Source organism: Rosa rugosa, chromosome 7 (assembly GCF_958449725.1).
Source record: "Rosa rugosa chromosome 7, drRosRugo1.1, whole genome shotgun sequence".
NCBI classification, from domain to species: domain Eukaryota; kingdom Viridiplantae; phylum Streptophyta; class Magnoliopsida; order Rosales; family Rosaceae; genus Rosa; species Rosa rugosa.
Genome location: NC_084826.1, coordinates 10480692 through 10496178, shown reverse-complemented (window position 1 = coordinate 10496178; position 15487 = coordinate 10480692). Strand labels below are relative to the sequence as shown.

At 37.4% G+C, this 15487-nt stretch overlaps 1 long non-coding RNA gene and 1 pseudogene across 10 annotated transcripts; one reads left to right on the top strand and one right to left on the bottom strand.

Annotated features, from left to right (window-relative positions):
• The first annotated feature begins 602 nt into the window (after window positions 1-602).
• LOC133720630 (uncharacterized) lies at window positions 603-10766 on the top strand. Of its 10 annotated transcripts, none has more exons than XR_009851955.1 (17): window positions 603-940; window positions 1071-1254; window positions 1487-1591; window positions 1863-1923; window positions 2132-2209; window positions 3751-3870; window positions 4046-4130; window positions 4604-4715; window positions 5314-5642; window positions 5916-6055; window positions 6144-6287; window positions 6449-6552; window positions 6646-6746; window positions 7557-7606; window positions 8485-8593; window positions 8922-9055; window positions 9396-9567. It is a non-coding gene; the product is annotated as an uncharacterized LOC133720630 (long non-coding RNA). The 10 variants fall into 10 exon arrangements; XR_009851951.1 differs by lacking the exon at window positions 6144-6287 and adding an exon at window positions 9632-10766 and having other exon boundaries at window positions 605-940; window positions 9396-9454; XR_009851959.1 differs by lacking the exon at window positions 6144-6287 and having other exon boundaries at window positions 604-940; window positions 6671-6746; window positions 9396-9565.
• LOC133720629 (L-type lectin-domain containing receptor kinase IV.1-like) lies at window positions 9604-13488 on the bottom strand (annotated as a pseudogene).
• Window positions 13489-15487: the final 1999 nt, after the last annotated feature.

The window sequence follows — 15487 nt, the reverse complement described above, 5'->3', positions numbered from 1 at the left end:
GGAGGTGTTCGAGCGGCGGAGGAGGAGCCAGTTGCTCAGTGGCGGTGGAGTCCAGTGGTCGCTGAAGGCAGAAAGCAAGAAGAAGAAAGAAAGAAATATCGAAGAAGAAGAAGAAAAAAAAAAGAAAAAAAAAAAAAGGAAAAAAAAAAATTGAGGGTAAATCGGTCTTTTTATCTTTATTTATTGACTCACGTGCATCGTACGTGCAAAATTTAACTGTTCCATGACGGAAATTAGTCGTAGGTATCACATTGATACGAAATAATGAATCCAGGTATCACATTGATAACATTCAGAGTTCAGGTATCATTTTGAAAGTCACCAAAGTGTTCAGACACCGTTGGTGAATTTTTCCCTTTACTATACACCAAAGATGAGTTCACTGTTCACGCGCGTACTGTTCATGAGCAGTAAATTCACGGTACTGCACTCCATTTTCTGTAGACTGTTCACTCGGTTACTGTTCATAGGACAGTGGAGTGACGGTTTTGCCCTCCTGTGATTTTATTTTTCGGCTGGGTTACTGTTCCTAGGCGCTGATGAAGTGACGCTTTCGCCCCTGCGTAGTGTTTCTTGCCTCGACACCTGGGTGCTGCTCAGTGCTATCGTGTCTTCGCTACTTCGCTCCACAGAGAGGTGGAGAAAGACTGAAAGAGTGTCTTTGCTACTTCGCTCTACAGAGAGGTGGAGAGAGAGAGAGAGAGAGAGAGAGAGAGCGAAGGAGGTGGTACTGTTTGTTGGCATCTACGATTCGGATTCGATCTTCCCTGCGTAGATTGGCTGAACGCAGAAAGCCTTGGTTCCTGGGAGATTTCAGCTTGGGAAAGCTTTCGCAGTGTTCGTTTTGGGAGGCAGAAGGCCTCAACTAAGGCTATTCAGGGATTCGAGAGAAGGAGGAAGACGTACTTCGTTGGCTGAGAATTGCGCAACCAATTTGCGGGTAATCAAAAATGGCGTAATTGCTGGGTCATAGGTTCTGCATGTTGTCATTCCGTTCGTTTCTGTTCGATTTAGCACTTATTTTGTGAAAGATTTTTCGGTGTGTGTCTGATTTGGTGTTTTTGTGACAGATTCCTGGGTGCGTGATTGATTTGGGCGAGGAGAGGGAAGGCGATTCTGGAGGAAACGGGAGAGGAATTCACAACAAAAGAGAGTGATCGAATTTCCAAAAGACTGAGGGGCCGGGTACGAAAGAATCAGAGGAATTCAAGACGGCTTTAGCACCGCCCTTAACCAAAGACTCTGAGTGTGAAGGTTGGTTTTTTATAGCTTTGGTTATCAATTCGAGTCTTTTATGTTGGATATAACTTTGGGTTTCAGCTGATTGAATTAAATTTTTGTCCTTGGAGTAAGGATTGGGACACTGATGAAGTTATTTGCTTTGTTTTCGCACTAAACCATTAGATTTGATTCTGAATGTTGGGTCTCTGCAATCTACTTATGAATGATTGTATTCTACCATTTGCTTTGTGAACTAATGATTTAGTGTTTGGACGGACCAATCATCAAGAAGAAGACTTCAAGTGGGTTCCATCATTCTTTTTGTCCAGAAAGATATTCATTGGAGGCCTGGCAAAGGACACCACCTTGGGTGAGATTTTTTTATTTTTTTCTATGGTATCGATTAACTTCCGACTATTAATTTAGTGTGATAATATATATATAGGTCTATTATTGATTAGGGTTGATAGTTTTGATGGGTTTTCTTCAATTTGTTTGTAGTTTTCCACTGTGTTTGTTGTATAATCTGGTGATTTACATTATTTGTTGTATATTCTGATACATGCACGCATTCATTTTCCAAGATAAACTTATTTTTGTTTCAAGGAAGAACTCATTTTTTGTTGTTGTTATCATCTTAGTGGGCATTGATGGCTGATTTGGAAATTCTGGGATTATGAAGGAAACTGGGTTGAACAAATGGTACCTATCTTTTCAGTCCTATTCTTATTTCTTACTGACCTGTGAAACAAAAAGTGATGTATTACTACCCATGTACAGTTTTTGAGTTTTTTTTTTTAATTGATGTGAGGTAAAAGTTGTATTCATCATGTCCCATGTAGTTTTTCCATCCATCTCCCCTGTTTCTTCATGATGCAATTTTGAATTATCTGTACTGTTTCCATCACAGTGCGAGGTCCAGATCGTGCAATGTGTTTGGTTCTAAAGCCTGTAGAGAGAAAATGCGGAGGGACAGACTGAATGACAAGTATGCTCCAGTTTCATCCTTAATGTTCATGCTCTCTCTTTGTTCGGAACATTTTATCTAAATAGCAAGGATTCTTTAGCTTTCATGAAAATGTTCATCTCTTTTTGATTTGTATACAAGGTTCTAGGCCAAAGTTGAGTTATTTTGTAGTTCAAGTGAGCGAATATTGAGGATGCCAATATAGTTCTATTATTTCATAGGATTTTCAAAGCCTTGGAGAACCTATTAACATTACAATTTTAATGACAAGTTAACAAATTAAAAGATGACAATATAAACAGTGGCCAAAACTTAGCTTTGCGACATATACAGCATGCAACATGATCATTTAGTTTGTTAAGTTTGCCAAAACAAAGTCAGCTATTAACTGATTTTCAGAAACAGGGTTTTCTTTTGTTTGTTTTCGGTTGTGTATAGTTTTGTGGAATTTGTACTTAATTTCTTAAAATATTCTTCATGGTCTTTGATTGTGGATATGTTTATCAAGCATTAATAGCTGTTTCTTACATGTTTGGTTTATGGATTTGTTTTTGAAATTTCAATAGTTTTCAATAGTAAAGTCAGTTAAAATATTGTACTATGTATTTCTGGTTTATCAGTTTGTTCCCTTTACTATCTTCGTTTATTTCATTCGAGTAATTTCTGGGTATGTATTGCTGTTTCAATGCATTCAAACTGTGACTCTTTGTTCCCTTTTGCCGAAATTTACTGATCCTCTCTTTGAAAATGGGTTGATCTCAAATTGGGTTTCTGTGGCTTGCACTTTTTCATTGATATTGATGTAAAGGTTTGTAATTTCTTGCAGAAAGTCACAGACCCATGTTTAGTTTTTGACTTGGAATCAGTTTGTATAGTATCTGAAGCAGCTAAACATAAAATCTATACAAACTGATTGCATTGAAACAAAGAGTATAGCTGTTTCAAATACTATAGAAACTAATAGATTTGATAGATTTTATGTTTAGCTGTTTCAAACTGTTTAGGGTTTAGGACTTTGGAATGAGTTTGTATAGATTTGATCTGTTTGCTTTGTTGTTTTTCAAAATAAATACAACATCCAACATGTTCTATGTACATCTCAGAAATGGAAATCATATGAAAATACGGTTACGATTCAATGAAATAAAGATTTTGATTCTAAGTGTGACCCTTGCATCTTTGAACAAATGATGGTACAAGTATGGGAAGACCAAGTCTGTCTTCTTCTAATCTCCTATCTTTCTTTGATTTTCTTCTCTCATTTTTTATGATTATTACGATGTTCCAATTTTTTAGATGTTCTTCCGAATATTGTTATTGAAAGTTGGCCTAAGTTTGGATTAAATTTTCTTTATCAAGATCCAGAAAATAATAGCTATATAAAAGATGAATACGTGCAATGTGTTATGTGTAAAGATATGGATGTTAGTAATGGAGACCGAAATTGAAAACAAGAACTTTTGTGTGTACTAATCTGTAGGTGATCAGAATTAGGATTTTGTAAAGTAAATACTTGGTTTCACTCTGTGGTGATGTTTGCTTGATGCTTAACTAATTTGCAGAGAACATTTGTGGGGGTGGACTTCTTTAGCGTATTTCAAAAGGTTTGTCTTCAAACAAAGGATTAGCGTGTATCTAATATTGAAGAGTTCTCTGATGCAGTAGGTGAGCTGAAAGTAGAGGTATGACTTTGCTCTCCCCAACTGCTTAATACTTTTCATTTGGGTTTTATAAAAAATTTGGTAGGTTGTTCTTCTCCTTTATATTCGAATCTTTTGTTTTTGCTTCTTTCTTTAACTTCCTGCAGTCTTATGTGTTTTGTGATGTCTGTATTGATGGTTATTATTTGTTGGACAGAAAAAGAGGGTTTCTCTACTAATGGCGGCTGCAACCTTTCAAGTGGCTACAGTTGGTTCTCTCATTGATCTGGCCACTACCCAAGGTATCTACCTGTTATTAGGTTTTTTCTGTGCATTTCTTTGTTTCACAGTAATTGCAAGTTACTTTAGATTGAACTATATTGTTATCTTTGAGTAACAAATCATGCAATTATGGAACTGAGTTCTCAATCTTGCTACTTTTCATTTTGATTTTCATATCACTGCTCAAATTCCTCAATTTTTTGATTTATCTTGCTTGCTTCCTGGGTTCATAAAGTAATTGCTCCTGTTTGGTTTTGGTTTTGGTTTGTGGGATCTGTGATATTTTGCTATTGCATACAAGTCATCAATGAATGAATCAAAAGTTAAGTAAGGCTCTTACAGTGATTAATTCCTACCTCTAAAAAATTGATGCTGATGTTGTGAAATTAAGTAAAAGAAAGAAGTACTAGATATAAAAAGACTACATGCTCTGATTGAGAAATTGAATATGTAGAGGAAGCCAAGACTGTAACTTTCTTTCTATTTATTGCAGGAACAGTGTAGAGAGTTAGAGAATTAGTTCAGTGGGGGATTTTCAGATTGTGAGCACATGCAGATGACGTTAGCCAAGGAATTTCAGCACATGGAGTCTTAAGTATGCAAAGGTTTAGAGAATTGATTACTGTAACTTTGGTGATTGTTATCTCCCTGTCTATGAATGTTGGATTGTGTTAGTTATGACGTCAATATGTTCAACTTCACAACTTATTGTTCTCTCCCCCTGATTTGGTTCTCTGCAAATTTTTAGATCAGAGTTTTTTGTACTTCATATTTTTTATTGCTTCTGGACTTTAGGTGATATTGTTTTCTGATTTGTTTTAGATTTGGTTTGATTGTTTTGTTTCTTAATAGGGATAGGTACTTCCATGTACATTTTCGGAATAATGTATCTTGGCTTCTACACCATCTTTTTTCCTTTTCTTTTTCTTTTTGGGGTTCCTATTTCATTATACACTTGAATTCAGAAATATGTATAAGAAAATTCAGACAAGATATTATAATGTTGGATTAGAAACACCGCAACAAGCAAACAAACCCGCAGCAGAGCGCGGGCAATTTTGCTAGTATAGAGAAAAATATGAGTTAACTGTTCATTCGTAGTTACTGTTCATTCGTAGGCAAAAAGACGACTCTACCCTCATTTGGATTTCTTTTACGCCTCTGCCACTGACCTTTTTTTCTTCTTCTTCTCTCTTCTTCCAGAAGCCTCCTAGACCGACTTTTTTGCTCTCTCTCCTCTTCTCCGGGTTTCGCCCTCACTTTTTTTTCTTAACTATGGCTCTGCGATTCAGTCGTTCTTGAATCCTCTCTTTTTTTGGGTTTTTTTGCTCGACGCAGAGAGAGAAGAGTGCAGAGGAGGAATGGAGAGAAAAGGAGAGTTTGTTTCCGCTGTGCCCAGAATAGCCCAGTTGTTATTGCTGATGAAAAACATCCCCGGAGATTGGGGTTTTGATTGCTGCATCTCTTATGGCGATCTGGAGTTTTCAGCAAAAGAAGAAGGGGTTTTATTTTCAGCAAAAGCAAACTTCCAGGTAAATTTGGATCCTTTAGAGCTTTTACCTTCTTGGGCTTTTCTGAAAAATCTGATGACTCTGAACTTTTGTTCTGGGTAGAAAATATTGGACCGGAAGACATGAGTATTTAAAAAAAGCCAGCTTTAGTGATAGTCATTGATTGCTGTATCTGCTGTTTCTAATAGTATGTTGAGTTCATTTTTTATCTAATGGATGGAATTTTCTTCCACTACTTTTGGATTTAATTCCTCTTCAAGGTTATCATTGAATTAGTATTTTGCAATTGTGTAGATACTTTTCATGAAGTGAAGAGCAAACGTGAAAGAAGGAAAGAAGACAAAGCTTTGACAATGCAATTGTTGGCTGTGGCATGTTTGTCCCTTGCAGCCAAAATGGAGGAGATTAATGTCCCAATCACCCTTGATTTACAGGTTAGGCATTGGTCTCATTTTAATTTGATTTTTCTATAAGTTTCTGATTTAGTTATTTTGAGTCCTAAAGATTTGAGCTTTCAACCAGTGGCCGAGTCAAATGATGTATTTGAGGCAAGTAGTTACTCCATTCTCATTCATAGATTGCTTCCTCCTTAAACTCAATGAGGACGAAATCCCACTTAAGGCTTCAATCTTTAGAGCAGTTTAATCAGTTTGAGCAAAACCAATGGTACCCAATTTTCCGTCTTTCTCAATTGTTAGAAATTCTGTAGCACCCAGTTTCCATATATTGCTATAATATTATAAAATTAGTGGTGAGATAAAGAAATAATTGTTGTACCAATTATGAAAGTAACGCTGATGTTTGTGGTGGGTTGGAATTCAATGCAGGAATTGACTTCATGGAATTTAAACCTTCAGAGTTTGCAGCAGCAGTGACCATTTCTGTAACGGGAGGAAGCATAGCATTAGATTACACTTAGAATTCAATCTCGGTGCTTATCCAACAAGAATCTCTTGATATTTCTTTGCAGACTTTCTTTATTATATATTGTATGTTGATCATTTTGACAATCATCTAATTGTAGCTTATCAATGGTGATTTGGATGAAGCAAGGAAAGAGCAAAAGTCAAAACTTTGAACATCAAAGACAAGATAATGTTGACTGGCAAGAGACTCCAGTTGCAGGTACATATCATTATTTGACAACCTCCTTTGGTAAAAAAACAATGAAAATAGCCTGTTGATATATACTTTCTTATTTAAAAGTTTATGCTACAATTAAAATTGATTGATTATTTTTCAATAATCATCTTTAGAGATCTAGGTAAAAGAACTTAATAAACTCTGCTAGAGATCGAGGTGTTGCATTTTACTATAGTAAACTTATGCCAAACACTATACAGGTAATGGATGTGAATGAAATCTCATTGCCTCTGCTTCACTTGCTTTTAGTTCGTACTTTCTGGATGGAAATTGCTAGCATGCTGATCTTTTTAAAGCTGTTTTAAGTTTGGCTGTGAACACTGAAACCAGGGTTTGTTTATTGTTTAATTTTTATCACATGTTTCAGTCTTCTCTCTCTCTTTTCTGTGTACTTATTTATAGTTTAGGTTCTTTATATAAATTATCTGCAGGATTGAGTTTGGTTCTGCATATATAAATTCAAAAGATTCCAGTGAATTCAATTTTTATTCTTTGGTTCGTCCATTGTATTATTCATGCATGTACAACATAGTAGAACATCAACATCATCATATGAGAATGATTTCCATGACTTGATGTACATGTATACGACCAAGAGAGGAATAAATGAAAGGAAACAAATGGTCATCTCAGAAGAAGTGAACCAACTGCTATTATGTTGTTGGTACTGACAAAATTACGACTAGAAGTTCCTCATCTGCATTCCCTTGGAGCCTTGAACATAATTTTTTTTTTTTTTGCTTGGTCTCAACTTTTAATGTTGATTAACTCTTTCTATTCATTGCTGTATAGGTTGGAGCTATTGTTGGACTTGATCAATATGTCAACTACTTCAAAATTCAGTAAGTTCTGGTGATTCCTAAAATATAAGTTTTTTTTTTTTTTTTGGACTGACACTATCGTTTTCCCGTTGTTTCCCTTTTTCACTAGAAATTTCATTTATCGCTGAATGCCACTGCATCTGATTCTAAGATTTGTTAGTGACATTGGTATATTTGCGTGCCAATGATCTCACTGAGGACAGAGCCTAGAGTTTTATTCAGTACTAAGGGTCAAATTGCCAATGCATCTTAGTTGACAGAATTCTTAGTTTACAATGCTTTGCATACCAATTACCTTATTGAGGACAAAGCATAGAGAAAAGGCAATACCAAGATATATTGAGCCGTCCCCGAAACATATTACTGCCCTCGCAAGCCTTCCTTTGTTATAACTTGAGGTTCACATGGGTTTTAGATCCTTTGCTTAACCAAAATTACACCGAAAGCAGTGCTGCAATTTGAATATGTGCCAAAAGCTTATATCTTGCTGCAATCTCATCATGAATTGATAAGATCCTACTGGTGTTCTAATATTTATATGAAGTTAATATACAAAACATTAAGATAGAAAATCTATTACATTTTGTTTCAATTTGGTTTGATAGAGTAGTAAAGCCTCCCTCAAGATCAGAATGGTGTGGATACCAGTGATTGTGATGGTTCTGTTTGTTTCTTACACCAGCATAATTCAATGCATAGAGAGCTCTCTCATTATCTTTGTTCTTTTAATGCTTAGTTTATGAATTGATTTTCTAGGTGTAAATTCACCTTAGCAATGATTTTGAGAGATAAAATTGTGGCTTATAGTTTGGTGCTTCTAATATGAATGTGTAGATTCTAAACTATAGAGGGCCTGTTTTTGGTTTTTCACTTAAACTTCAATATCTGTATGTTTGCAGGCTGAGGATACAACAGAGGATTAAAAGCGCAGAGCTCAGGATGTTAACCGAGGAGCAAGAAAATGAACTTCCGAACTTTACACCATTCATTCCATTGATGTCTCCCTTGGTGAGTTTCCTCTCTGAACTATTCTGTTTCTATTTTGATGATGCCCGCACTCTGTTATTAGTATTTAACTCGATGCTTAAAACTTTAAGATTATATACAATGATATGTAATTAGAGAACGACGATTTTTCTATAATGCTTCATTTGGCAACTGATAATCTTTTGTACCAATGGTTCTTATATTGCTTTTTGAAGTTCGGTACTGATTATGAAAAGAACAATTTCAAAAGTATTAAGTAAAAAGTGAAGCAATATAACAAATATTAAGCTAATGATGTCAATAATAATGCCTTTTCCAGTTTCATTGACTGACTTGCTTTCCTGTCAAGTTGTAGTGAAGTTGATCCCATAGTAGCATCCTTCTCCGCAGGAGCAGTTGGACTGATCTCAGCACTGATGATGGTTGAAATAATAAGCAAAACACTGCAGGAGCATCGGAGATGTAAATATAGTCTTGGACCTGGTATAACCTTTATGTTCTCAACCCTTTTGAACTTCGGCCAGTTTATGAATCAAAGTAACAACAGATACTCACTTTCAGTTTTAACTAGAAAAATAAATAAATAGAAATAAACTTTTTCTCCAATGTAAATCTGATTTGACAACACCATAGGAATATTAATCATTTCCATATTTCTCATTGCTTCTGCATAAATAGATCTCCTCTAGAAAAGCAGCAACATGGAATTAGTACTACATATATATGTTTTCTAATAAAACAATTGTCCAATAGGATTAGGTTAGAGTCAAATCAAACCTAGATATTATTTATTCTTTTATTAAGTGAACTTTGGTGTTTGCAGCTTATGGCTCATCTTCTGATGCAATGACTATAATCCAACAAAGATCTCCTGTTGTTAAGGTACATTAGAGCGTTTTTACTGTACATTAAAACTGTTTTGCTTTCCTGTAGTAGTGCTCTACTTTTGAATGTTTTGAGGGGATCACATTAATTCTATCATTAAAATGATAATTCTAAGTAGGGGATGATGATTTTTTCTGTGGAACATCTTTTTTTTTTTTTTTTTTTTTAATAAAGATGAAAACAAAAATACAAGAGGGATGGAGGACTAAGCCAAGGCCAATCCCAGAAAAGATACACCAATATGGAAGCATAGCAAGGAACATTCTAGAATGTTCATAACCAAACTCAATATATTGTGCATCACATGGCCTCCCTCGGACAAAGGGAAAGATCCTGACCACCTAGACAATGAGAAAAGGATGAACAGTGGAGGCTGCAAAGGAAGGCAGCTTTAACGAGCTTCACATGGCTCCCAAACGCACTCACCAGACAGGAAAAAGGCATCTGAACGAGAGTTTGTATGGCAATTTCAGCTGTAGGCTCGGTTTTGATTTCTAAACCCCACTTCTGCACGCGTGAAGAAGCGTGCTCCACCGCGCAGTACCAGTTGGCTTTTTAAAGCATAAAAAACCGGAGGAGCCTGAAGAGCAGGTACACAGATCGCAGTATCATACACCCCTCAGCAGTCCCAAAACAATGGAAACTGCGACGGGAATATAAGACAGTGTTGGGTCAGGAGCTGTGGGAGGACCTGAATAAGTATTATCATGGTATGTTCCACAGCCCAACGTTTATACTTTGTATTACCGTGCCTGCCAAAAAAGTGGAGGAGCCTCTCACCAGTGGGGGAACGAAGATGATGTAGACCCACATTTGGACCCGTGAAAAAGCATGCTCCACCACATTGTTTCAGTTGGATTTGTAAGGCACAAATAACAGAATAAGTGTCCGAAGACAGATGGTAGTATGAACCCCCTCCCCCCCCCAACAGTCCCAAAACTTTGAAATGCGTGACAGTGTTGGGTAAGGAGCTGTGGGAGACTTGAATAAGTGTTATCATGGTGGATGATAGAGCGAAACCAGTTCCAAAGAATGGAAGGACGGAATAAAACTCAGTTGATTATGTTGCTGCCAGCGCCCAGCGGAAAGAAGCATGTTATTGTGTTTTCAAGCTTAAACTTTCAGGGGCGGCAGAGAATTAATGTACCTCCTTTGTGCTCTATAGCTTTACATGACTTCTTCTGTTAGTAAATATGCAAGCATTCTTTTTTAATTTAAGTCGATACTTACTTGCAAAGAGTTGCATTATTTTGTAATGTGTCAAATGACAAATTTTTCAGTTATTGATTTTAGCTTACGATTGTGATCATTACTACAAATTTGAGAAAAGAAAAACCCGCAGCATCGCGCGGGAGTACTATCTAGTTACTTATAAAAGGCAAGAAATAATAAACTTTCAGAGGTGTATACATATGCAAGTAGTATGGCTTTTGATTCCAAGTTTGTGAACGAATATATACTTCTTGCTTGGAATCAACGACCACCTGAAAGTAGTGCCGACTCTGGAACATATGATGAATGGGAGGACTTATTGCCTAAAGAAGACTGATACGACATAGCATAGTCATCAAAACCTTCACGGTGTCCAATCGTTAATCTGTTAGAAGAAAACCCGGGAAGTGACACTTCCGGCAAAGCAACATCACTGGCCAAGTACTGAACGACTTGTCGCATGCTTGGCCTTGCCGCTGGCTCCCAATGATAGCACAAAAGCCCAAGCTTCAACACCAACTCCACTTCCTCGGCCGCAAAATCCGTACCAAGGCTTTGATCTCTTGCCTCTAGGATGTTACCTCTATTCCAACAAGAAAACACCCAAGCAACCAAAATCACTTCTTCTGGACCCTGTGTCTTAGTTGGCCTTTTTCCGCAAGCAACTTCGAGCAAAAATGCCCCAAAAGCAAACACGTCGGCCCTCGTGGTGGCCTGACCTGTTCTTGTGTACTCTGGAGCTAGGTACCCGAGTGTTCCAACTATCTGAGTAGTTTGAGGGTCTGTTCCATGGTCGTATAATCTTGCAAGCCCGAAATCCCCTAGCCTTCCATTCAATTCCCCATCTAGCAACACATTACTGGCCTTCACATCTCTATGAATCACAACCTGTTCCCATTCTTCATGAAGATAGAACAGCCCTGAAGCCACACCTTTGATGACTTTAAACCTCTGGCTCCAATTAAGGGTCACCTCAGGTTGATTAAAGAGGTATTTGTCCAAGCTTCCATTAGGCATGCAGTCATAGACCAAAAGCAGCTCCCCTTTTCGCCTGCAAGCAAGGCATTAAACATCCGTGTTAAAGGAAATATTTGTATACAAATGCTTATAGTGTCTCAAAATGTTTATACTGTCAAGGAATGCAAATTAACACTTTATCATATACGGCCAAAATTCGCACATGGAGAGACAAACATATCTAAATATACATAATTTGATTACATGAGAGATGTGAAAACTCCGGACAAAGGTTGTGATAATATGACTTGAACATTTTAGAGAAGAATAAGTAAGCAATATATCATTGCTATTTAACACTGGATTTTAACATCAGAAATATAAATATCAAGAGAGTTGTATGAAAAAAAAATTACTAAAATGTACTGAAGTAAAACAGAGAACTAGAGAAATTTGGTGAATATATTATCAAAATTTGAAGACCATACCTGCAATATCCCAACAGTTGTACTAAATTCCGGTGACGAAGCCGGCCAATACTAACAATTTCTGCTACAAATTCCTTCGTCCCCTGTGTTGATTCATGTGATACCCTCTTCACTGCAATCTCAATTTTAGAGGAGGGTAATAAACCTCTATAAACTTTACCAAATCCCCCAGTTCCCAAAAGCTCCTTTTCCCTAAACCCTTTGGTGGCTATATACAATTCTTTATACTTAAACCTCTGAGGACCATACTCTAGCTCCCAATCTTCAAGCACTTCTGCAAACTTCCTCTTCCTTCTTATGACATAAAGCACCCCAGAAACCACTAGCAAAACCAAACTCACTGAAATCAGAGGCACACCAAAGGTGAAAAGCATGGACCTCTTTTTACCTGCAATGCTAGGCAACTTGGGAAGTTTGGAAGCTATAAGGTCTTGAGCTTGGCCATTCATCCTAAAGCTCCAACCCACTACAATATGGGTTGTGAGGAACGAACCAGTTGAAGAGGAAAAGCCAACATACATGGTTTTGTTGAGAATTGGGGAAAGGTCATATTTCAAAGACAAAAGTGGAGTTGGGGGTTTAGTTGCAACAGCAATTGGAGCCATAGTAACTTTAATTTGCTTCTTGGTACCATCATATTCAACCCAAACTCTCATTTCTTTACCACTGATAAGAGTCAGGTTCTTGAAGTACTGACCATCAAAATAACCAGCTGGAGCAGCTTTGACAGAGCGCAAGCCATTGATGTCTATCCCAACATGGTTATCATTGATGTCACTGAATTCCGCGTTCTGGATCGTGTCAAGCTCCACAGCAAAAACATGATTGGTGAAATTCCCATTGTTGGAGACGTTGAACAGGCTCAGGTACTGGCTCGACGTAGCTCCGGGGAGGCCTCTCGTCGGAGCGATGAAAAAGGCAATTCCATGGCCGCTCAAAGTAGTGTACTCTCCTTGGATGGCAAAGATAAAGGTGGTGGAGAAGGAGAAAGCGGAGTCGTTCTCTGAGTTTTTGAAGGTTACCGGGTTAGGGTAGAAGGCATGACCAATTCTGTCAATTCTCTCTTTGGTGTGGTTCGTAAGCTTCAAGAGACCTTTTGGTGTGATCTCTGCTATGCCGTCTAGACTTAGATTAAGACCAGAACGGCTAGAGAAACCATCATTGTAGATGAAATTGAGGTCTTGGGCTTCTGCGGGTGCCAGAAGTACTAGTAGTACTAGGAGAGCAGAAAGCTTGACAAACATGGCTGGTTAGGCGTCTGTGAAGTTTCTGGACCTTCCTTCTTGGGTATTTATGGATCTAAACCAGCCAAAAAATAAGGAAAAATCAAGGCATCTAGCCGATATCCGAGAAGACTATATTGCGTAATTCGTTACAATTTAGACCATCATTGTTAGAGTGGGTTAAAGATATTGTTTTCATGGAGAAAGTCCTGTGATATAGACAATCCAACGCCTGCTATCGTACGCAATGGGAAATTATAATATTGTCCCGAATTATGGTGATTCAGGTCGATGTTATTGGCTTATATGACTTGTACTTATTTTTGATCGGTCTCTTAATTTAATTTTTCTTTCTTTTTTCACCCATGCATATTCCCCACCAAATTTGAGTGATATTATTGGCTTGCACCACCACATGGCAGTGCCACGTGGTACTCTTGGACCACAAAATAATTCCTCGCAACACAACTGGTTCGTCTCCCCTATACTAGGTTTTGATTGGTCAATTCCCTTAGGAAGAAAATCTAATTACAATAATCATAGGCATATACAACTCGTCTTTCATTTCAACGAGACTTCACAATCATGTGCTCTGTTTTTTTCATAATTTTTTTGCATTATACCAGATAAATCGTAATATTGGAGCGAGGGATTGTAATGATAAAAATGAATGATTGCATGATGAAACTCAAGTTAGGCCGGTGACGCGATTGTAGTGGTGAAGTATAGTAGTCCTCCATTCTTAATTTTAAAGATAAATTGTGAAGCGGAAATAGTTTTGTTCCACATTTTTTCTGATTAATTCGTGTATTTATTTTATATATATATATATAGCGGAGTTCCGCTTTAAAATTAAAATGCTCATTTAGAGTTTAGGGTCACTTTTCGGTCGCATACTCACATCTCGACTGTTCTGTTTTTAGGTACTAATGTATAGATCATCTCTGCAAAATTTCAGCCAGATTGATGATCTTTAAGGTATGTAACTCACTTAAACCAATGGACGAACTGAATCTGTCCAATCTGAACCATACTAGCTTTAAAGCTTTATTAATGCCTTAACGACCATCAATTTAGCTAAATCTTTACAGAGATGATCTATACATTAGTACCTAAAAACTGAACGGTCGAGATGTGGATATGCGACCGAAAAGTGACCCTAAACTCTAAATGAGTACTTTAATTTCATAGCAAGGTCTCGCTCTGGATAGGATCTGATATATATATAGGTGGTTCTATTCATACCTCTAAATTTTTTATTTGAACCTCTCACAGTTTTTAGAAAAATTTGATCTCAATTATACCCCCTAAATAAAATTGAAAAACAAAAATCAATTTAAACTTCGCTGCATCATTACTTTCTCGTTTCATATCACCTGGTTCTCTTTCTTTCTCTCATTCATGTACTAATGCTAAAGGTCAAGGTCTTATATCTCCCTCTATGCATGTTTCTAATATTAATATAATAAATCAGGCGTAGGAGGTGGTGTAGCTTCATTAGTCATCGTCAGGGTATGGGTTTTGTCTCCCCCTTTTTTGTTCTAATTTAGACTTTTACTTCAAAAAAAATAGAAAATACATTATGAGTGAGCAAAAAAAAATTCGCAAGTTGGAAGTTGGAAGTGAAAAATAGGACAGGGTTTAAATATGAGCAAAATTAGAAATTAAAGTATACAATATTAAATGAGGACCAAATAGCAAATATAGATGTTTGGATAAAACCCTCTTATGTGTATATATCAATGTTCTAAAACTCGGCCGCCTAGGCGTTGGGCGGCAGCTCTCCGACTCGAGTAGTGGTAAATCGGCGGGGTTAGGCGGGATGGAGTTGGGCGGCCGCCGAAGAGTCTTATGCGAGCGCCTAGGCGGTTGGGCGTTAGGTGGCCTATTGACAAATCTGGAGCGGTGGTGAACTAAACGAATTTGGCCCTAGACGAGATGGTCGATGGATGCAACCGACGACGTAGATCTCAGTCGTGATCCCCAAGGTCCCTGGCAAGGAAAATCAGACAAGACACTTGAAGAGGAACCAGTCGTTCCAATTTGGGTTCTCGTCTCCAAATTTGCCGATGTAATCTGTTGGGTCTATGTTGAATAGGGAATGTCAGAGCAATACTTACAGTAAAATTGAGTGAGAGCGAGTTGTGATA